A 23,058-nucleotide genomic window follows, 5' to 3' on the forward strand; every position below is an offset into this window, starting at 1 on the left:
TACCATGGCAATCCAGCATCAGTTGATAGAACATTCCAAAATACCATGAAAATGATCACATCTCAATACCAGGCAGCCATTGTGAGTGTACCCATGAGTTTACCAGTCAAATTGCCAGGGTTAGAGCATCCAAGCCCATTCAATTAATTATATTTCTATGGTACTGACTGTAGCTAGATAACATGCCTGATAACTTGTGGCTCAGGCTCTGTTCTCCTCTGAATGATCAGCCCATGCTCAGCTCTCAGCTCACTCCCTAGCCCCGGCCAGGCATGCAAAGATGGAATCTCTCTCTCTCTATCTCTGTTTACTTCACACCGTGGTTCAATCATGCACATTCCATATGTGCAAACCATGTAAATCCATCATAGCGGTGTACACACAGTACGGACAGATAAATTACAGAGCTTGGGAGAGTATAGAACAACATGCAGACAATGTAAGAAATAAGCGGGGTTGTTATTATATGCCTACATCAGTTATGCATACATGACACACAAATTGATCACAGATAAACAACACTAAATGTTACAGCCAATATAGGACTGTATTACACAATTAACAATATCCTGATCCTGCTAAAAAACAGCTACACACCAGTAGCAACCTAAATTCCTTGACATGTATTACCTGTCATTCATATTCAGTTAAGCAGTTCAGGATATATTGCATTTCTACTGTTTCCTTAAAACGAATTATGTTCTATAATAATATCATTTTTTTTGCATTAAGAACCCGAACAACCCGTGTTTAACTATAGTAAACAAACAAACATAGTAAACTAACAAAGATTTGACCGTCTGTCAATGTGCCCTTGAGCAAGGCAGTTAACCCTAATTGCTCCTGTAAATTGCTCTGGATAAGAGCATCTACTAAAATGTAAGTGAGTGTTTATCTCCTTAGACCTGTCCCACCGTATGGAGAAAGGATGTCTGGTTCCCTGAGTGTACGCGGCATGTCATGACTGATCATGAGTGATGGTACACTGCTCATTGGCTCAATTTGGTGCATGTCATGACTGATCATGAGTGATGGTACACTGCTCATTGGCTCAATTTGGTGCATGTCATGACTGATCATGAGTGATGGTACACTGCTCATTGGCTCAATTTGGTGCATGTCATGACTGATCATGAGTGATGGTACACATGCTCATTGGCTCAATTTGGTGCATGTCATGACTGATCATGAGTGATGGTACACTGCTCATTGGCTCAATTTGGTGCATGTCATGACTGATCATGAGTGATGGTACACTGCTCATTGGCTCAATTTGGTGCATGTCATGACTGATCATGAGTGATGGTACACTGCTCATTGGCTCAATTTGGTGCATGTCATGACTGATCATGAGTGATGGTACACTGCTCATTGGCTCAATTTGGTGCATGTCATGACTGATCATGAGTGATGGTACACTGCTCATTGGCTCAATTTGGTGCATGTCATGACTGATCATGAGTGATGGTACACTGCTCATTGGCTCAATTTGGTGCATGTCATGACTGATCATGAGTGATGGTACACTGCTCATTGGCTCAATTTGGTGCATGTCATGACTGATCATGAGTGATGGTACACTGCTCATTGGCTCAATTTGGTGCATGTCATGACTGATCATGAGTGATGGTACACTGCTCATTGGCTCAATTTGGTGCATGTCATGACTGATCATGAGTGATGGTACACTGCTCATTGGCTCAATTTGGTGCATGTCATGACTGATCATGAGTGATGGTACACTGCTCATTGGCTCAATTTGGTGCATGTCATGACTGATCATGAGTGATGGTACACTGCTCATTGGCTCAATTTGGTGCATGTCATGACTGATCATGAGTGATGGTACACTGCTCATTGGCTCAATTTGGTGCATGTCATGACTGATCATGAGTGATGGTACACTGCTCATTGGCTCAATTTGGTGCATGTCATGACTGATCATGAGTGATGGTACACTGCTCATTGGCTCAATTTGGTGCATGTCATGACTGATCATGAGTGATGGTACACTGCTCATTGGCTCAATTTGGTGCATGTCATGACTGATCATGAGTGATGGTACACTGCTCATTGGCTCAATTTGGTGCATGTCATGACTGATCATGAGTGATGGTACACTGCTCATTGGCTCAATTTGGTGCATGTCATGACTGATCATGAGTGATGGTACACTGCTCATTGGCTCAATTTGGTGCATGTCATGACTGATCATGAGTGATGGTACACTGCTCATTGGCTCAATTTGGTGCATGTCATGACTGATCATGAGTGATGGTACACTGCTCATTGGCTCAATTTGGTGCATGTCATCTATGGGGATCGTGGCGGGAGGGATGAGTGGGTGGTCCACCTCAGGCTGAGGGTTGACAGGGAGAACATAGAACTCTTCTTTCTCCTGCTGATCCAGGTTCTTCAGAATAGCCTTGGACAGGAAGTGAGGGTCATCCTCATGCTCATCTACAAGAAGTAGAAATTACATAGGTCGAAATGACATAGGTCGTAATATTAGGCACATAGGAGGACATTCAATCTTATATTATGAGAGTGAGAAAGAGAGAAGGACGGACGGACGGACAGACAGAGAGACACACGGACAAACGGACTGAAAGACAGACATCTAACCGTTGAGCAGGATGAGTCGGTAGCGGTTCCTGCACTCCAGTGAGCGGTCCAGTATGTCCTGTAGAGTCCTGTAGAACAGCAGCACCTGCTCTCTCCTGTCCCTCTCCCCAAACCCTGCACTGCTCTCCTGAGACATCTTATACAGGGTCAGCAGAGGGGTGGCATACTCCACCACACAGTGATGGGCCTACAGACAAACACATACATAACAAACAGACCATACCTCTATCCTCCTGATTCCTGCTTACAAGCAAAAACTAAACCAGGAAGTACCAGTGTTACGTTCCCCAGTTTATGTGTTGTAGTTTGTGTATTTGCATGTGTTTATTTCAGGAAATGGCTTCCTGAAATCCCTCAAGCAGCTGATTGGTCGACTCCATGGCTAATTGGAGAGCTGACCCCGCCCCCTCGTCAAGACGCAGCTGTCTCCAGTTACACATTCATTCTGAAGCTATATAAAAGCCAGTGTTCTGTTCAGGAGAAAGTCATTGCTGGGAGGTCATTGCTGAGAGAGGAGGCTGATGACTGTGGATAATTTACTGTTAGTTGTTGGTAGCAGCTGGTATGTTCTGTGAGTTTGTTGCTCAGATAGAGCTTATTTGATGTCCTTTGTTTCTCAGTTTGTTTGAGAAATTATTTGTTCTCCTGTTTCATTTGTTCCCAGGGGGGAAGGGGAAGGCACGTAGGGAGTGCTTAGGCAAGAGGCCCACGGGCACACATGTACCCGTAGTATATTCATTGTCTAGGCACAATAGGTAAGACCTGGGCGGACCACCCCCTGTATTTTGGTTAGGGCACCAGGTGGTGCTAAATTAGGTAAGTATTGGTTAGGCAGGTAAGATAGGAGAGGGGGGGCTTTGAGATTTACTTTCTTTGCTTTGGTTCCGTCCAGCCCCTTTTCCCCATATTACTGTGTAAAGGAATAAGGTCCTTGTAAACGGTACCACAATTCTGTCTGTTGTCGCACCTACAGTCCAGACCTTTTTCACTTCACGGAGAGTTTAGTTGTAGCAGGGTATTCTGCCCTTGAGTTGCGTTCCCATGCAAAACTAGACAGATAGCTAACAACTAAGTCTTAAATAAAACTCCCAAGGCGTGACTTTTCTTGAATGAATATATTGAAAACGTTTATGTTGTGAAACTGCAAAATACAGAAAAGAATATACTTTAGTGTTCAATTCACACCGACATACTGTAGCTGTACATTAAACATTTGAAGTTGCATAAATACAAAGCACGTGCTAAGGTACCATGCATCTGGCATGATGCCAAACCATATAGCTAATTGTTAACCATATGGTAATTGCTCATTTCATTACTCTAATGTATAACCATCTATGTAGAATAACAAAGCATATTACACTAAAAACAGTAACAAAACTACAGTATTGTATATTTTACAATTCGTTTGCATGACGCATGAGCAAAGTAATACAGCTAACGACATACACAAAAGGCATTGCAATTTGTGAGTAAATGCAACCAACATTGATATGTAAGAAACTCTATCAATAACAAGATTATCATCATTAGCTAAATGCTTGAATCAAACTTACAAACAAATATTTTTCCAAGGCTGAAGCGTGACAAGAAATAACTACATTGAAAGACCTGCATCGTAGCATTGTTTGTAGCTGCTTCTTTGTGTGCAAAACAAATTCTGAACTTCCCGTTTGCGTTTACTGTCTAAGTACCAGAAAGCGCCACTAGGGGGCAAATAACACCATTGAACACAATGAAAATCCAATTTACCCATTGTAATAAAATAATCTGTTATCTTCTAATAGGATGGCAGCACACAGGGTGTTGTGTTCCCTCTTCATAGAGGCGTGCGTAGCACCAGTGACTCGCTTAATAAGGAAGTGGTCAGATGACGCAGATGCTAAGCTACAGGACTGTTTTGCTAGCACAGACTGGAATATGTTTCAGGATTCTGCCAATGGCATTGAGGAATACACCACATCAATCATTGGCTTCATCAATAAGTGCATTGATGACGTCAGTGACTGTACGTACATACCCCAACCAGAAGCCATGGATTACAGGCAACATCCACACTGAGCTAAAGTATAAAGCTGCTGCTTTCAAGAAGCGGGATTTTTAACGGGACGCTTATAAGAAATCCTGTTATGCCTTCTGACGAACCATCAAACAGGCAAAGCATCAATACAGGACTAAGACTGAATCGTACTACACCGGCTCTGACGCTCGTCGGATGTGGCAGGGCTGTCAAACTATTACAGACTACAAAGGGAAGCACAGCTGTGAGCTGCCCAGTGACACAAGCCTACCAGATGAGCTAAATTACTTCTATGCTGTTTCGAGACAAGCAACACTGAAAAATGCATGAGAGCATCAGCTGTTCCAGATGACTTCGTGATCAGCTCTCCGTAGCCAATGTAAGACCTTTAAACAGGTCAACATTCACAAGGCTGCAGAGCCAGGCGGATTACCAGGACGTGTACTCTGAGCATGCGCTGACCAACTGTCTTCACTGACATTTTCAACCTGTCCCTGACCGAGTCTGTAATAGCAACATGTTTCAAGCAGACCACCATCGTCCCTGTGCCCAAGAACCCCAAGGTAACCAGCCTGAATGACTATGTACCCGTAGCACTCACACCTGTAGCCATGAAGTGCTTTGAAAGGCTGGTCATGGCTCACATCAACACCATTATCCCAGAAACCCTAGACTCACTCCAATTTGCATAACACTCCAACAGATCCACAGATGATGCAATCTCTGTTGCACTCCACACTGTCCTTTCCCACCTGGAGTAAAGGAACTCCTACGTGAGAATGCTATTCATTGACTACAGCTCAGCGTTCAACACCATAGTTCCCTCACAGCTCATCACTAAGCTAAGGACCCTGGGACTAAACACCTCCCTCTGCAATTGGATCCTGGACTTCCTGACGGGCTGCCCCCAGGTGGAAACACGTCTGCCACGCTGATCCTCAACGCGGAGCCTCCTCAGGGGTGCGTGCTCAGTCCCCTCCTGTACTCCCTGTTCACACATGACTGCATGGCCAAGCACGACTCTTACACCATCATTAAGTTTTTCGACAACACAACAGTGGTAGTGGCCTGATCACCGACAACAATGATACAGCCTATAGGGAGGACTTCAGAAATCTGGCAGTGTGGTGCCAGGATAACAGCCTCTCCCACAAACACACCAAGACAGTCGTAAAGATAGCACGACAACACCTATTCCCCGTCAGAAGACTGAAAAGATTTGGCACGGGTCCTCAGATCCTCAAAAAGTTACACAGCTGCACCATCGAGACCATCCTGACTGGTTGCATCACCACCTGCTGGACTCGTACTTCCGGCGCACTCGTACTTCCGGCGCCGACTGAGATGGCCGCCTCGCTTCGCGTTCCTAGGAAACTATGCAGTTTTTTGTTTTTTTACGTGTTATTTCTTACATTAGTACCCCAGGTCATCTTAGGTTTCATTACATACAGTCGAGAAGAACTACTGAATATAAGATCAGCGTCAACTCACCATCAGTACGACCAAGAATATGTTTTCCGCGACGCGGATCCTGTGTTCTGCCTTACAAACAGGACAACGGAATGGATCGCATGCAGCGACCCAAGGAAACGACTCCGAAAAAGAGGGAAACGCGGCGGTGTTCTGGTCAGACTCCGGAAAAGGGCACATCGCGCACCACTTCCCAGTATTCTTCTTGCCAATGTCCAGTCTCTCGACAACAAGGTTGATGAAATCCGAGCAAGGGTGGCATTCCAGAGGGACATCAGAGACTGCAACGTTCTCTGCTTTACGGAGACATGGCTTACTGGGAAAACGCTATCCAGGGCGGTGCAGCCAACGGGTTTCTCCACGCATCGCGCCGACAGAAACAAACATCTCTCTGGTAAGAAGAGTGGAGGGGGCGTATGCCTCATGACTAACGGGACATGGTGTGATGAAGAAAACATACAGGAACTCAAATCCTTCTGTTCACCTGATTTAGAATTCCTCAATCAAATGTAGACCGCATTATCTTCCAAGAGAATTCTCTTCGATTATAATCACAGCCGTATATATCCCCCAAGCAGACACATCGATGGCTCTGAACGAACTTTATTTAACTCTTTGCAAACTGGAAAACATTTATCCGGAGGCTGCATTCATTGTAGCTGGGGATTTTAACAAAGCCAATCTGAAAACAAGACTCCCTAAATTTTATCAGCATATCGATTGCGCAACCAGGGGTGGTAAAACCTTGGATCATTGTTACTCTAACTTCCGCGACGCATATAAGGCCCTGCCCCGCCCCCTTTCGGAAAAGCTGACCACGACTCCATTTTGCTGATCCCTGCCTACAGACAGAAATTAAAACAAGAGGCTCCCACGCTGAGGTCTGTCCAACGCTGGTCAGAACAAGCTGACTCTACACTCCAAGACTGCTTCCATCACGTGGACTGGGACATGTTTCGTATTGCGTCAGATGGGAATATTGACGAATACGCTGATTCAGTGTGCGAGTTCATTAGAACGTGCGTCGAAGATGTCGTTCCCATAGCAACGATAAAAACATTCCCTAACCAGAAACCGTGGATTGATGGCAGCATTCGCGTGAAACTGAAAGCGCGAACCACTGCTTTTAATCAGGGCAAGGTGTCTGGCAACATGACTGAATACAAACAGTGCAGCTATTCCCTCCGTAAGGCTATCAAACAAGCTAAGCGTCAGTACAGAGACAAAGTGGAATCTCAATTCAATGGCTCAGACACAAGAGGCATGTGGCAGGGTCTACAGTCAATCACGGACTACAAGATGAAATCCAGCCCAGTCACGGACCAGGATGTCTTGCTCCCAGGCAGACTAAATAACTTTTTGCCCACTTTGAGGACAATACAGTGCCACTGACACGGCCTGCAACGGAAACATGCAGTCTCTCCTTCACTGCAGCCGAGGTGAGTAAGACATTTAAACGTGTTAACCCTCGCAAGGCTGCAGGCCCAGACGGCATCCCCAGCCGCGCCCTCCGAGCATGCGCAGACCAGCTGGCCGGTGTGTTTACGGACATATTCAATCAATCCCTATACCAGTCTGCTGTTCCCACATGCTTCAAGAGGGCCACCATTGTTCCTGTTCCCAAGAAAGCTAAGGTAACTGAGCTAAACGACTACCGCCCCGTAGCACTCACTTCCGTCATCATGAAGTGCTTTGAGAGACTAGTCAAGGACCATATCACCTCCACCCTACCTGACACCCTAGACCCACTCCAATTTGCTTACCGCCCAAATAGGTCCACAGACGATGCAATCTCAACCACACTGCACACTGCCCTAACCCACCTGGACAAGAGGAATACCTATGTGAGAATGCTGTTCATCGACTACAGCTCGGCATTCAACACCATAGTACCCTCCAAGCTCGTCATCAAGCTCGAGACCCTGGGTCTCGACCCCGCCCTGTGCAACTGGGTACTGGACTTCCTGACGGGCCGCCCCCAGGTGGTGAGGGTAGGCAACAACATCTCCTCCCCGCTGATCCTCAACACGGGGGCCCCACAAGGGTGCGTTCTGAGCCCTCTCCTGTACTCCCTGTTCACCCACGACTGCGTGGCCACGCACGCCTCCAACTCAATCATCAAGTTTGCGGACGACACAACAGTGGTAGGCTTGATTACCAACAACGACGAGACGGCCTACAGGGAGGAGGTGAGGGCCCTTGGAGTGTGGTGTCAGGAAAATAACCTCACACTCAACGTCAACAAAACTAAGGAGATGATTGTGGACTTCAGGAAACAGCAGAGGGAACACCCCCTATCCACATCGATGGAACAGTAGTGGAGAGGGTAGCTAGTTTTAAGTTCCTCGGCATACACATCACAGACAAACTGAATTGGTCCACTCACACTGACAGCGTCGTGAAGAAGGCGCAGCAGCGCCTATTCAACCTCAGGAGGCTGAAAAAATTCGGCTTGTCACCAAAAGCACTCACAAACTTCTACAGATGCACAATCGAGAGCATCCTGGCGGGCTGTATCACCGCCTGGTACGGCAACTGCTCCGCCCTCAACCGTAAGGCTCTCCAGAGGGTAGTGAGGACTGCACAACGCATCACCGGGGGCAAACTACCTGCCCTCCAGGACACCTACACCACCCGTTGTTACAGGAAGGCCATAAAGATCATCAAGGACATCAACCACCCGAACCACTGCCTGTTCACCCCGCTATCATCCAGAAGGCGAGGTCAGTACAGGTGCATCAAAGCTGGGACCGAGAGACTGAAAAACAGCTTCTATCTCAAGGCCATCAGACTGTTAAATAGCCACCACTAACATTGAGTGGCTGCTGCCAACACACTGTCATTGACACTGACCCAACTCCAGCCATTTTAATAATGGGAATTGATGGAAATGATGTAAATATATATATATATATATATATATCACTAGCCACTTTAAACAATGCTACCTTATATAATGTTACTTACCCTACATTATTCATCTCATATGCATATGTATATACTGTACTCTACAACATCGACTGCATCCTTATGTAACACATGTATCACTAGCCACTTTAACTATGCCACTTTGTTTACTTTGTCTACACACTCATCTCATATGTATATACTGTACTCGATACCATCTACTGTATGCTGCTCTGTACCATCACTCATTCATATATCCTTATGTACATGTTCCTTATCCCCTTACACTGTGTATAAGACAGTAGTTTTTTTTGGAATTGTTAGTTAGATTACTTGTTGGTTATCACTGCATTGTCGGAACTAGAAGCACAAGCATTTCGCTACACTCGCATTAACATCTGCTAACCATGTGTATGTGACAAATAAAATTTGATTTGATTTGATTTGCTATGGCAACAGCTCGGCCTCCGACCGCAAGGCACTACAGAGAGTAGTGTGTATGGCCCAGTACATCACTGTGACGAAGCTTCATGCCATCCAGGACCTCTATACCAGGCAGTATCAGAGGAAGGGCCCAAAAATTGCCAAAGACACCAGCCATCCCAGTCATAGACTGTTCTCTCTGCTACCGCACGGCAAGCGGTACCGGAGCGCCAAGTCTAGTTCCAAAAGTCTTCTTAACAGCTTCTACCCTCAAGCCAAAAGACTCTCGAATAGCTAATCAAATGGATACCCAGACTTTTTGCATTGTCCCCCCCACCCCCATTTTTACTCTGCTGCCACTCTCTGTTTATTATCCATGCATTGTCACTTTACCTCTACCTACATATACATATTACCTCAATTACCTCGACTAACTGATGCCCACATACATTGACTCTGTACTGTACCCCCTGTATATAGCCTCCACATTGACTCTGTACGGTACCCCCTGTATATTGCCTCCACATTGACTCTGTACGGTACCCCCTGTATATAGCCTCCACATTGACTCTGTACGGTACCCCCTGTATATAGGCTCCACATTGACTCTGTACGGTACCCCCTGTATATAGCCTCCACATTGACTCTGTACAGTACCCCCTGTATATAGCCTCCACATTGACTCTGTACCGGTACCCCCTGTATATAGTCTCCACATTGACTCTGTATGGTACCCCCTGTATATAGCCTCCACATTGACTCTGTACGGTACCCCCTGTATATAGTCTCCACATTGACTCTGTACGGTACCCCCTGTATATAGTCTCCACATTGACTCTGTACGGTACCCCCTGTATATAGCCTCCACATTGACTCTGTACGCTACCCCGTGTATATAGCCTCCACATTGACTCTGTACGGTACCCCCTGTATATAGCCTCCACATTGACTCTGTATATAGCCTCCACATTGACTCTGTACCGGTACCCCCTGTATATAGTCTCCACATTGACTCTGTATGGTACCCCTGTATATAGCCTCCACATGGATTCTGTACGGTACCCCCTGTATATAGCCTCCACATTGACTCTGTACGGTACCCCCTGTATATAGCCTCCACATTGACTCTGTACTAGTACCCCCTGTATAGAGCCTCCACATTGACTCTGTACTGGTACCCCCTGTATATAGCCTCCACATTGACTCTGTACTGCTACCCCCTGTATATAGCCTCCACATTGACTCTGTACGGTACCCCCTGTATATAGCCTCCACATTGACTCTGTACCGGTACCCCCTGTATATAGTCTCCACATTGACTCTGTATGGTACCCCCTGTATATAGCCTCCACATGGATTCTGTACGGTACCCCCTGTATATAGCCTCCACATTGACTCTGTACGGTACCCCCTGTATATAGCCTCCACATTGACTCTGTACTAGTACCCCCTGTATAGAGCCTCCACATTGACTCTGTACTGGTACCCCCTGTATATAGCCTCCACATTGACTCTGTACTGCTACCCCCTGTATATAGCCTCCACATTGACTCTGTACGGTACCCCCTGTATATAGCCTGCACATTGACTCTGTACTGGTACCCCCTGTATATAGCCTCCACATTGACTCTGTACGGTACCCCCTGTATATAGCCTCCACATTGACTCTGTACGGTACCCCCTGTATATAGCCTCCACATTGACTCTGTATGGTACCCCGTGTATATAGCCTCCACATTGACTCTGTACCGGTACCCCCTGTATATAGCCTCCACATTGACTCTGTACGGTACCCCCTGTATATAGCCTCCACATTGACTCTGTACGGTACCCCCTGTATATAGCCTCCACATTGACTCTGTACCGGTACCCCCTGTATATAGCCTCCACATTGACTCTGTACGGTACCCCCTGTATATAGCCTCCACATTGACTCTGTACGGTACCCCCTGTATATAGCCTCCACATTGACTCTGTACGGTACCCCCTGTATATAGCCTCCACATTGACTCTGTACCGGTACCCCCTGTATATAGCCTCCACATTGACTCTGTACGGTACCCCCTGTATATAGCCTCCACATTGACTCTGTACGGTACCCCCTGTATATAGCCTCCACATTGACTCTGTACGGTACCCCCTGTATAAAGCCTCCACGTTGACTCTGTACGGTACCCCCTGTATATCTCCTCCACATTGACTCTGTACGGTACCCCCTGTATATCTCCTCCACATTGACTCTGTACGGTACCCCCTGTATATAGCCTCCACATTGACTCTGTACGGTACCCCCTGTATATAGCCTCCACATTGACTCTGTACGGTACCCCCTGTATATAGTCTCCACATTGACTCTGTACCGGTACCCCCTGTATATAGTCTCCACATTGACTCTGTACGGTACCCCCCTGTATAGAGTCTCCACATTGACTCTGTACCGGTACCCCCTGTATATAGTCTCCACATTGACTCTGTACGGTACCCCCCTGTATAGAGTCTCGCTTCTGTTAGTTTATTGTTGCTCCTTCATTTTTTTATTTGTTCAAATAATATATAATGCTTCAGTTTCTTTTTACTTTCCAGAATTTTTTTATTTTTTAAAAGTAAGCATTTCACTGTAAGGTCTACTACACCTGTTGCATTCGGTACATATGACAAATAACATTTGATTTGACACACACACACACAAACAGGGAATACTGGGATTAGGCAATTCAGTGCAACAACCCAAAAATTCTGCAAATAGGTTTGTAGATTGTGCACACATTTGGCCACGTTGTGCACGTGTTGGGCTTTTCCACATTATTTTTGTATTTTCCAAAGGTTCTTAACCACTCACTGTTGATTCACTGTTTGACCACATGGTGGTGCCAGTGTAATGCATTTCACTTTGGGATAGTGTTTGAGAAGGTGACTGATTGTAAGGTAATCCCTACCTACCTGTCTGTTCTCGTCCAATAGGCTGTAGACACTGTGCCTGTAGACAGGCCCCCTGACTCCTGCTCTGTCTATCTCTGTGTTAGGGAGGTTGTCATAGAAACGGATGTTGGTGTCCTCATCTTCCAGCTTGTGAGCGATGTTGGCGTTGAGAGGGAGGAGGATGAGGAGCTTTCTGGAACCCCTGGTCTCAAACGGCCCTGCCGTGTGTGAGGCACGGAATTCTGCTATAGAACCCTCCAACCCTACCACAAAAATACAGATAAACAAATACACACAGCTGACATGATACAGTATTTGTTATGTTACAGAAAAAAGCTTAATAAATGCCCCTGTCAAAATAAGTACAGCCTTCTCTCTGACTGTTCGTTGTGATTAATCTACATCAAATCCAGAGGTTATGATTTTCCTTGTGTGTGTGAGCTGATGGTAGTCTACTTACGAGGCAACACCAGGTTGAGGTAGCCCAGGTGGAAAGACCAAGCCAGGCCATGAGCCACGTTCATCTTCCTCTCCTCACAAATTTCTGACACTTCCACTTCAGACGGACCCTAGATATGGGAGAGAGAAACATAAACTGGGAAATAACCAGTATTACTCACAGGCAGACATGCAGAATTACTCACAGACAGACATGCAGGGAATCTGGCATAAAAATATTTACTGGGATTTACTGAAACCACAACCATGATGAGCAATCAAAAACCACAACTCTGGTGAGCTAACAAGAATCACACTAACACACAGTCAGCATTTTACATTAGCATGTAAGCTACAGTATCGTTCAGTATAATTAGCTTCAGGAAGCTAAACTATGTTATTAGTGGCTTAAAGGAGAGGGTTTGGAGACCCACACCAGACTGATGATTAAAACCATCCTTGAGACCAGGGCTGGGTTCAATTCCATTTCAATTCCAGTCGATGCAGAATTCCAAATTGTCCTCATTGTAAAACATTCAAAAGATCTGGAATCGGAACTTCAGGGAACATCCTGAATTTAATGGAATTTAGATGGAATTCACCCCCAACCCTGCTGGAGACACACAGGGTTCTGTGTTGGTTCATATTGTGTGTGAGAGTTCCAGATCAGGCTCTTGTTATCTCACCAGTACTCCCAGGGTTCTGAGTAGAGGGTAGAGGCCACAGGCCAAGACCACCATGCTCCACTGGTCTCTCCAGGGCGGTGGCTCAGTCAGGCCAAACAGCAGCGCTGCCAACCCCACACCCAGGAGAGTATACACACCCACACAGGCTGTCACCATTTGACCTAGCCTCCCACCACGGTACCTGGGTAGACAGAGGGGTGAGAAAAAGAGAGAGGGAGAGGTAGAGAGGGAGGCAGGTAATATGTAAATATTGATCTATTTATTCAGCGACCATGTTTTGTGGGTATGAGTATGACTATGAGTATGGAAGTTAAGTTCCCTCACCGGGTAGTTGCATGATGAAGACATTCCTCTATGAAAAGAAACACTCCGTGCAGCGAGGGCCCCACAGTCAGGATGAGTATCGCTGCTGCAACGTGTCTGAAGAAGCTCTCAGGCTCCAAAACCAAGATGGCCGTCATCACCATGGTAGCCAATCCTATCGCACCGGCTTTGGGTAGACTCCCACGAGGCTGAGGGACCAGACTGTCCTCCCCTCCCAACTGTTGCATCTGAGGAACAGACATAACAGCACCATGACTTAGTATTAGAGATATAACATACAAATAATCAGGTAACACCTGTCCCTTTTTTTCATTTTCACAACTTCTTGAAAGGTTGCCAGACATTTCAACAGCCGTAATCATGAACTAAGTGCCTTGCGTTATATGGGCATTGAATTGGTGAAGGCCATGTAGGGGAGGAGATGGGGATAAATTACTTCTCCACAGAGAGACATATTGGATAGACCACTTGTGCATTCTTGCCCCAGCAGGCCTTAATGAGGAATGTTATTTTTTTGTTGTTTATAGTATGTTATCAATAGGCCAAACACTTTGGTAATGACATCATAATGTAATTGTATTGTGTGTCTGTGTGTCACACCCTGATCTGTTTCACCTGTCTTTGTGCTTGTCTCCACACCCACCAGGTGTCTCCCATCTCCCACATTATCCCCTGTGTATACATACCTGCGTTTTCTGTTTGTCTGTTGCCAGTTCGCCTTGTCCTGTCAAGTCCTTTCAGCGTGTTCCCATGTTTCCTGTGCTCTAGTTTCTGATTTAGTTTACAACCCTTTGCCTGGCTTGACTTACCTTTTGCCTGCCCCTTGTACTATAATAAACTCTGATACTCGTACTGTCTGCATCTGGGTCTTTGCCTGAGCCGTGATAGTACAAACTGGCCATAACTGACCCAGCAGACTCGGATCAGCTCTGCAATGCCATCTCCTCCCAAGGAGCCACCATGGGAAGCCTGGTTCGTAAGGGGGGAGGGGTCCGGCTTACCCGGATGTTTGTCCCAGGCTCTGCCCGTTGCACCAGTCCTAGAATGGCACATTCCTTGAGACTGACCTGCCATCCAGGCTCCCGTTGGACTCTGGCTTTCATCTGACAATGCTTTTAGTGGCCTTCCATGGTTCCTGATGTCTCCGCATTCGTCGCCGCCTGCACTGTGTGCACAAAATTAGACTCTGCGGCAAGTTACGGCTGGCCTTCTTCAACCACTCTGTCCCTCACTGCCCCTGGTCCCATATATCCCTGGACTTTGTTACTGGTCTTCCTCCATCAGATGGCAACACCACGATACTCACGGTGGTGGATAGGTTTTCTAAAACAGCCCATTTTATTCTCCTTACCAAGGTACCCTCAGCCAAGGAGACGGCTCAGCTCATGGTGTAGCACATCTTCTGGATCCATGGACTTCCAGTCGACATGGTCTCTGTTTGTGGTCCTCAGTTCTCGTTCTGGAAGGCATTCTGCACCCTCATTGGGTCGTCGGCCAGCCTGTCCTCTGGTTTTCACACCCAATTTAACAGCCAGTCGGAGCGAGCCAATCAGGACCTAGAGACGGCTCTTCGCTGCCTCGTCTCCGCCAACCCCATCACCTGGAGCCAGCAACTCGTGTGGGTGGAATACGTCCGTAACACCCTTCCCTGCTCGACCACTGGTCTCTCGTCCTGTTCCTTTGGATACCATCCCTCGCTCTTCCCTGAGCAAGAGGAAGAAGTCAGCATACCCTCTGCCAAGATGTTTGTCCGCCGCTGTCGCCGTCCCTAGAAGAGAGCCCGGGCCACGCTTTTCAAGACCACATCCAGGTATCGGCGACAGGTGGATCGCCACCGGACCCCTGCTCCCCGCTATCGGCTCAGGCAGAGGGGATGGCTTTCCACTCGGGGCCGGCCTCTCCGGGTGGAGTCCCGTAAACTTTCCACCCCTTTCATCGGCCCTTTCCCCATCTCTAAAATCCTTAGCCCCTCTGCTGTTCTTCTTCTGGTGCCCCACACCCTCCGTATTCATTTCACTTTTCATGTGTCTAGGATTAAACCTCTGTCGCACAGCCCTTTGTCTCCTGTTTCCAGCCTTAATGAGGAATGCTATTTTTCTTGTTGTTTGTAGTATGTTATCAATAGTCCAAACACTTTGGTAAGGACATCATAATGTAATTGTATTGTGTGTCTGTGTGTCACACCCTGATCTGTTTCACCTGTCTTTGTGCTTGTCTCCAGACCGCACCAGGTGTTTCCCATCTCCACCATTATCCCTTGTGCATTCATACTGTTTGTCTGTTGCCAGTTCATCTTGTCCTGTCAAGTCCTACCAGCGTGTTCCCATGTTTCCTGTGCTCTAATTTTGGTTTTCCTAGTCTTTCCAGTTCTAGCCTTTCTGCCTGTCCTGACCCTGATCCTGCCCACAGTTCTAACCTTTCTGCCTGTCCTGACCCTGATCCTGCCCACAGTTCTAACCTTTCTGCCTGTCCTGACCCTGATCCTGCCCACAGTTCTACCCTTTCTACCTGTCCTGACCCTGATCCTGCCCACAGTTCTAGCTTTTCTTCCTGTCCTGACCCTGATCCTGCCCACAGTTCTAGCCTTTCTGCCTGTCCTGACCCTGATCCTGCCCACAGTTCTAGCCTTTCTGCCTGTCCTGACCCTGATCCTGCCCACAGTTCTAACCTTTCTGCCTGTCCTGACCCTGATCCTGCCCACAGTTCTAACCTTTCTGCCTGTCCTGACCCTGATCCTGCCCACAGTTCTAACCTTTCTGCCTGTCCTGACCCTGATCCTGCCCACAGTTCTAGCCTTTCTGCCTGTCCTGACCCTGATCCTGCCCACAGTTCTGACCTTTCTGTCTGTCCTGACCCTGATCCTGCCCACAGTTCTGACCTTTCTGCCTGTCCTGACCCTGATCCTGCCCACAGTTCTAACCTTTCTGCCTGTCCTGACCCTGATCCTGCCCACAGTTCTGACCTTTCTGTCTGTCCTGACCCTGATCCTGCCCACAGTTCTAGCCTTTCTGCCTGTCCTGACCCTGATCCTGCCCACAGTTCTAACCTTTCTCCCTGTCCTGACCCTGATCCTGCCCACAGTTCTAACCTTTCTGCCTGTCCTGACCCTGATCCTGCCCACAGTTCTAACCTTTCTGCCTGTCCTGACCCTGATCCTGCCCACAGTTCTAACCTTTCTGCCTGTCCTGACCCTGATCCTGCCCACAGTTCTAACCTTTCTCCCTGTCCTGACCCTGATCCTGCCCACAGTTCTAACCTTTCTGCCTGTCCTGACCCTGATCCTGCCCACAGTTCTAACCTTTCTGCCTGTCCTGACCCTGATCCTGCCCACAGTTCTAACCTTTCTCCCTGTCCTGACCCTGATCCTGCCCACTGTTCTAACCTTTCTCCCTGTCCTGACCCTGATCCTGCCCACAGTTCTAGCTTTTCTTCCTGTCCTGACCCTGATCCTGCCCACAGTTCTAGCCTTTCTGCCTGTCCTGACCCTGATCCTGCCCACAGTTCTAACCTTTCTGCCTGTCCTGACCCTGATCCTGCCCACAGTTCTAACCTTTCTGCCTGCCCTGACCCTGATCCTGCCCACAGTTCTAACCTTTCTGCCTGCCCTGACCCTGATCCTGCCCACAGTTCTAACCTTTCTGCCTGTCCTGATCCTTCCTGACTCTGGATTACAACCTTTTGCCTGCCCCTTGTACTATAATAAACTCTGAGACTCGTACTATCCGCCTCCTGTGTCTGCATCTGAGTCTTAGCCTGAGCCGTGACACCATGTATCTTTCTTAGATTGTCATGTTTCCCCCACAGCTCTCTCTGCTGGGGTCTCTTGATTGGGCCTATACTGACTGTGAATTTACAATTATTCTCACCTGTGAGGTCTTCTTGTTGTGACATTTATTGCCATTGCCTTGCACGCTGAAGCAGGGCTCATACTGTATGTCAATTTAAGTTTATTTACTGGAGTGCTGTCCTATTTCTGTTCTTTGGACAATATACCAGGATCCAGCACCCAATTTAAGTTAGTGTTAGTGCAATAACACCCATAGAATTCCAGTCGTTGCACTAAGGTTAGTTACAAGCACTTGCTTGTAAAACGACCTAACTTCCTCTAACTTCCTCTAACTTCCTCGGCTCTCTACCCGCTAGGCTACCTGCCATATGAAATCTGTTCAAAAATAATAAAAAGGCAAATGTTCAATTAATTCACAAGTCCATCTGACTCTGGGGAAGTAGATAAAGGACCTCATTGCCAAAATCCCAAAGTATCCCTTTAGGAGAAACCCTCAGCCTGCTTTGCTTTGCATTGTATAAAGTGGAAAGGAAGAGGACCATCTTTATATTAGATTGAAGGAAATAAGAATTATAGTCCAGTAAAACCCACAAACTATTAAATGGTGCCCTGATGTTACCCGTGCACTTCAGAGTAGTGAAAACGACCCACAATACATACATAATCTCCATGACTACATTCTCATACCACATATTACGTCTGGAGACTATCACTGACTCAAATCATATCAAATCAAATTGCATTAGTCACATGCGCCGAATAGACCTTACAGTGAAATGCTCACTTACGAACCCCTAACCAACAGTGCAGTTTTAAAAAATACGGATAAGAATAAGAAATAAAAGAGCATTCATTCATATATACACAATAAATACATATCTCAATGAGGGAATTGCTATCCTATAGTCAGATCTAGACACGGAATCATTTAAAGGTACAGTTCAAATGCAGAAAACATTTTTAGTTGTCATTTTTTATGTAGCTTATCTGTTGAGGCTTACCTTTATGTGTTTTGAGTGAGCCCAGTTCCAGAACACAGAACAACAGAGACAATTCCAGATTGAAAGAGATTCAAATAGGTGTGTGTTGATAGAAAATCAGATGAATAGAGATTATAAATCAGAGCTATCACTTCTCCCTCTCATTTTCCACTTGTGTTCTCACTCTCTCCCTGCTTCCCTTTGTGTTGTACAAATTTGGGTAATAGTTTCAGTTTCAGTTTACAATTATTTTTATTTATTTATTTATTTATATTTTTTTAATTTAATTCCACAAGACGCAATATATCCCACACAATGAGCGATAAAGACCAATAGAGCTAGATAAAAAGTGATAAAGACCAATAGAGCTAGATAAAAAGTGAAAAAGACCAATAGAGCTAGATAAAAAGTGATAAAGACCAATAGAGCTAGATAAAAAGTGATAAAGACCAATAGAGCTAGATGAAAAGTGATAAAGACCAATAGAGCTAGATGAAAAGTGATAAAGACCAATAGAGCTAGATGAAAAGTGATAAAGACCAATAGAGCTAGATGAAAAGTGATAAAGACCAATAGAGCTAGATAAAAAGTGATAAAGACCAATAGAGCTAGATAAAAATAAAGACCAATGAAGAAAAGACCAATAGAGCTAGATAAAAAGTGATAAAGACCAATAGAGCTAGATAAAAAGTGAAGAAGACCAATAGAGCTAGATAGAAAAAAGTGATAAAGACCAATAGAGCTAGATGAAAAGTGATAAAGACCAATAGAGCTAGATAAAAAGTGATAAAGACCAATAGAGCTAGATGAAAAGTGATAAAGACCAATAGAGCTAGATGAAAAGTGATAAAGACCAATAGAGCTAGATAAAAAGTGATAAAGACCAATAGAGCTAGATGAAAAGTGATAAAGACCAATAGAGCTAGATAAAAAGTGATAAAGACCAATAGAGCTAGATGAAAAGTGATAAAGACCAATAGAGCTAGATAAAAAGTGATAAAGACCAATAGAGCTAGATGAAAAGTGATAAAGACAGAGAGGTATAAAGTTTGATCGAAACAAATTCCACAGAGAGGGGTTGATGTACTGTACTAGGTAACAGTAGTGGAACAGGGAGTGGAGGAAGAGGCATGGGTGTTGTTATAACCCAACGTATCACTGTTTTAATATACTGCTACGGCTGTCTTAATGAACGCCTCTGATTAACCATACAGTATGTGTTCTTATGATAAACTGTTCGGGAGGTGATTTAACACGTTTCGGTCAACCCACCTCTCTCCGGTCTACTCACACCTTATAAATGTGTTGTTACACAGCACATCACAGCCAGTACAGTACCTATCCAGGTGTGGACTTCTGTATGAGATTCATATTAAACAGGGGTGTCAATTGGATATGGCCATACACTAGCTCAACACAAACTATTTAAAATAGACAACTAAAATCATTCCAATCCCGATTCAAAGGTAAATGCAGTTTAGCAGTGTCAGCTGGTCTGATTTGAATACCATGCGGACACCTGGGAGCGGGAGGCGAAGGCTGTTTGTGTGGCTGGCAACTGGCTGGGTTTGTGGAGAGCAGAGATCTGTATACGATGACGAAATGCTTACATGTATGTCTCCACACTAACAACGGGAGTCTTCCCAAAGGTGCGAAGGCAGGCGACAAGTTTAGTTCCAAAATAACCCCATAGAAACGCATTGGGATCAGTTTGGTCTGAATTTGGTGATAATGAAACCTCTCGTTTAGCTCTTCCTCTCTGTAGAGAGCCGCATCAACACAGCTGCATGAAACCGCAGGACTTTTTCTCAACACATTGCAGAGGTAGCTAAAGACAGCTGTAGTAGATTGCATTGTCTATGTAACTGCTGTTTGACTTGACATTAAACAAAACTATAGTTCTAATCCCGGTGCTGAGCTAGTGCGTAGCAGGCTAATTGTTGTATGACGTGTTTGTAGAATGTTAAATCCCCTATTCCCTGAGGTGACAAGGTGATCATGGCTGGAGTCAGTTGAACTTGTTTTCCTCTTTTCCGAGTAAATAAAGCAAATGTCCAATTCATGAATCAGATTGAAATGTATCCCCTTGATGGATTGGACCCCGACCCTATTATGTCAGGAAGAGCCTGTGGTGTGTGTGTGTCCACATGTGGGTGGCTTTCTGTATGCGTTTGTCTGTGTATGAAGGAGTTAATAAACCAGCCAGATCAGCCGTGATAAAAGACAGAATTCGACATCCATCCATGTCTGAGGATGTGGGAGGTGACGTGGAAACCGGTCACTAGGGGCAACAGTGAACGCTATTACCTTCAGGGAGGTTTGGTAGGGCGTTGTGCATGGGGATGCGTAAGCATCTACCTCTGTTTCAGAAGGTTGCATGTTAGAATCCAGCAAAAGAAACCTTTCAAAATCAGAGTTAATGCCTGACCTTAAACACTTTGACATTTGGAACTGAAGTGTGATGTGTGAGAAACATGGATGAACGTCTAACTCTGACGTGAGACAGGCCATAAACAGAAGTATGCCAAAGGTTCATGCATATTTTATTCAAGAGTAAAAAAGTGGTTTGTCCCATGGGGCATGCTTACAGTTTGTGTAATAAAGGAGTCCGAGAGAGAACCATGGCACAAACTATATGGCACGAGGTCTCCGGTAAAGTTCACCTCTCAAAATAAAGCACAATGAGACCAAACAAGGATCAGCAAAACGCAAGAGCAATTAGCAGAGAGCTTAAGAACAATGTTAATTATAAATATAATAATGATAATATTAAATAACAAGAATATAATTTAAGAATTATGATTAGAGAATACACTTTTCCTTTAAAATGTTTGAGACAACTTCTGTAACTGTGTCTGCTTTTACAGATGAGTTTACCATGCAATCATGCTTTGGCTGCCTGAATGGAAGTCTGTCTTTCTGTAGTACGGTTCTTCATTCACACTATTGTACACTCTTAGAAACAAAGGTGCTATCTCGTGCCTAAAAGGGTTCTTTGGCTGTCCCCATAAGAGAACCCTTTGAAGAACCCTTTTTGGTTCCAGGTAGAAGCCTTCTGAATTCCATTTAGAACCCTTTCCACAGAGGGTTCTTTCTACATGGAACCCAAAAGAGTTCTACCTGGAAGCAAAAAGGGTTCCACCTGGAACCGAAAAGGATTCTCCTATAGGGACCACCGAAGATCCGTTTTGGAACCGTTTTTTTCTAAGTGTAGGTTTCAAAACAACTCCTGCACATCAGAGAAGAGAGGAGCGATAGAGTCACAACGCATGGCACCTCATACAAACGTCTAGTCTGTAACAGCATCCAAATAAAACAATACATTAACTCATAATACAGTCATGAAAAAACTCAAATGAAATAAAAAACGAAATCCCAAAATAATCCCAAAATAAAACTGGAAAATGTTTTTTTTTCACAAATAAATATCATCCCTTAGTTCATTTGAAACAAGAAGATAAAAATAACTTACCATACTGAAACACGGCACAAATAGAATTCACATTATTATTATCAAATAACTTAATTGCATGCACTGATGCGTTTATAAATGCTTTACAAATAAATAACCTTCTGTTAGTCACTGTTCACACTCAGCCAAAAACAGCATTTCATTTTCAAAGTAGAACAAAACAGCATATATAGGGACTTACTCCAGTTACAGCCGACTCAGGTTATAGGCAACTGGACAGCACATAAGAGGACACCATAGAAATGGAATGCATAGAACAGACTTCACTCATGCTGATTCTGATTGCATGCCAACAAAACAGCCAATCATAGTTGTTTGTACATTTCAATCTCTGATACAGGTGTCCATTCTATGCTTTCTATTTCTATGACTAACTTGGCAGCAATAGAACATAGAAGTGTAGATAGTCCCATCAAGTAAAATATGTAAAAGTGGTAAAAAGTTGTCCTTAAAACTGAAATAAGATGAGTTTTGGAAATCATCTGACTTGGCAGCAATAGAACATAAGAGTGGAACAGACAGACATTTCCCCTAAAACTGTTGAACGATCAGTTTTGTTTATCTGACTTTAGAGGCAGCGTCTACCTGGGGTGTAGTGAGTGTACTGTGAACTCTGTGTGCCACCTCAGCACTGGCTAACTGGCCAGTGGAGCATATAGGCTTTATAGGATGGAGAACACTCAGGTAATAAGACTGCATTTTGAACCTTCTGACAACTTCATCTTTTCCTTGAAGTTAATAAATAGTATGCTTAATTTCAATGTCCTGTTATTATCATATAGTACTAGTAGCAACACATATTGGAAAGCACTACCATGTATGTTTGCAGATGAAAATGGCATTCAAATTTCACACGCAGATGCAAACGCATACACCAATAAATTCACAGCCGCCATGACAACTATCCATCTCCCTATGTAGATATCTTATCAAATAAAATGAATGAAGTAAACCACCGACAGGGCTGACACAACTTCCTGTTTTAAAATGAGAAGAGGAAACTGTAA

At 45.1% G+C, this 23,058-nt stretch overlaps 1 pseudogene; it reads right to left on the bottom strand.

Moving 5' to 3' along the window:
• Positions 1 to 587: 587 nt before the first annotated feature.
• LOC123994144 lies at positions 588 to 18,757 on the bottom strand (annotated as a pseudogene).
• Positions 18,758 to 23,058: the final 4,301 nt, after the last annotated feature.

This window comes from Oncorhynchus gorbuscha, linkage group LG13 (assembly GCF_021184085.1).
Source record: "Oncorhynchus gorbuscha isolate QuinsamMale2020 ecotype Even-year linkage group LG13, OgorEven_v1.0, whole genome shotgun sequence".
Taxonomy (NCBI): Eukaryota; Metazoa; Chordata; class Actinopteri; order Salmoniformes; family Salmonidae; genus Oncorhynchus; species Oncorhynchus gorbuscha.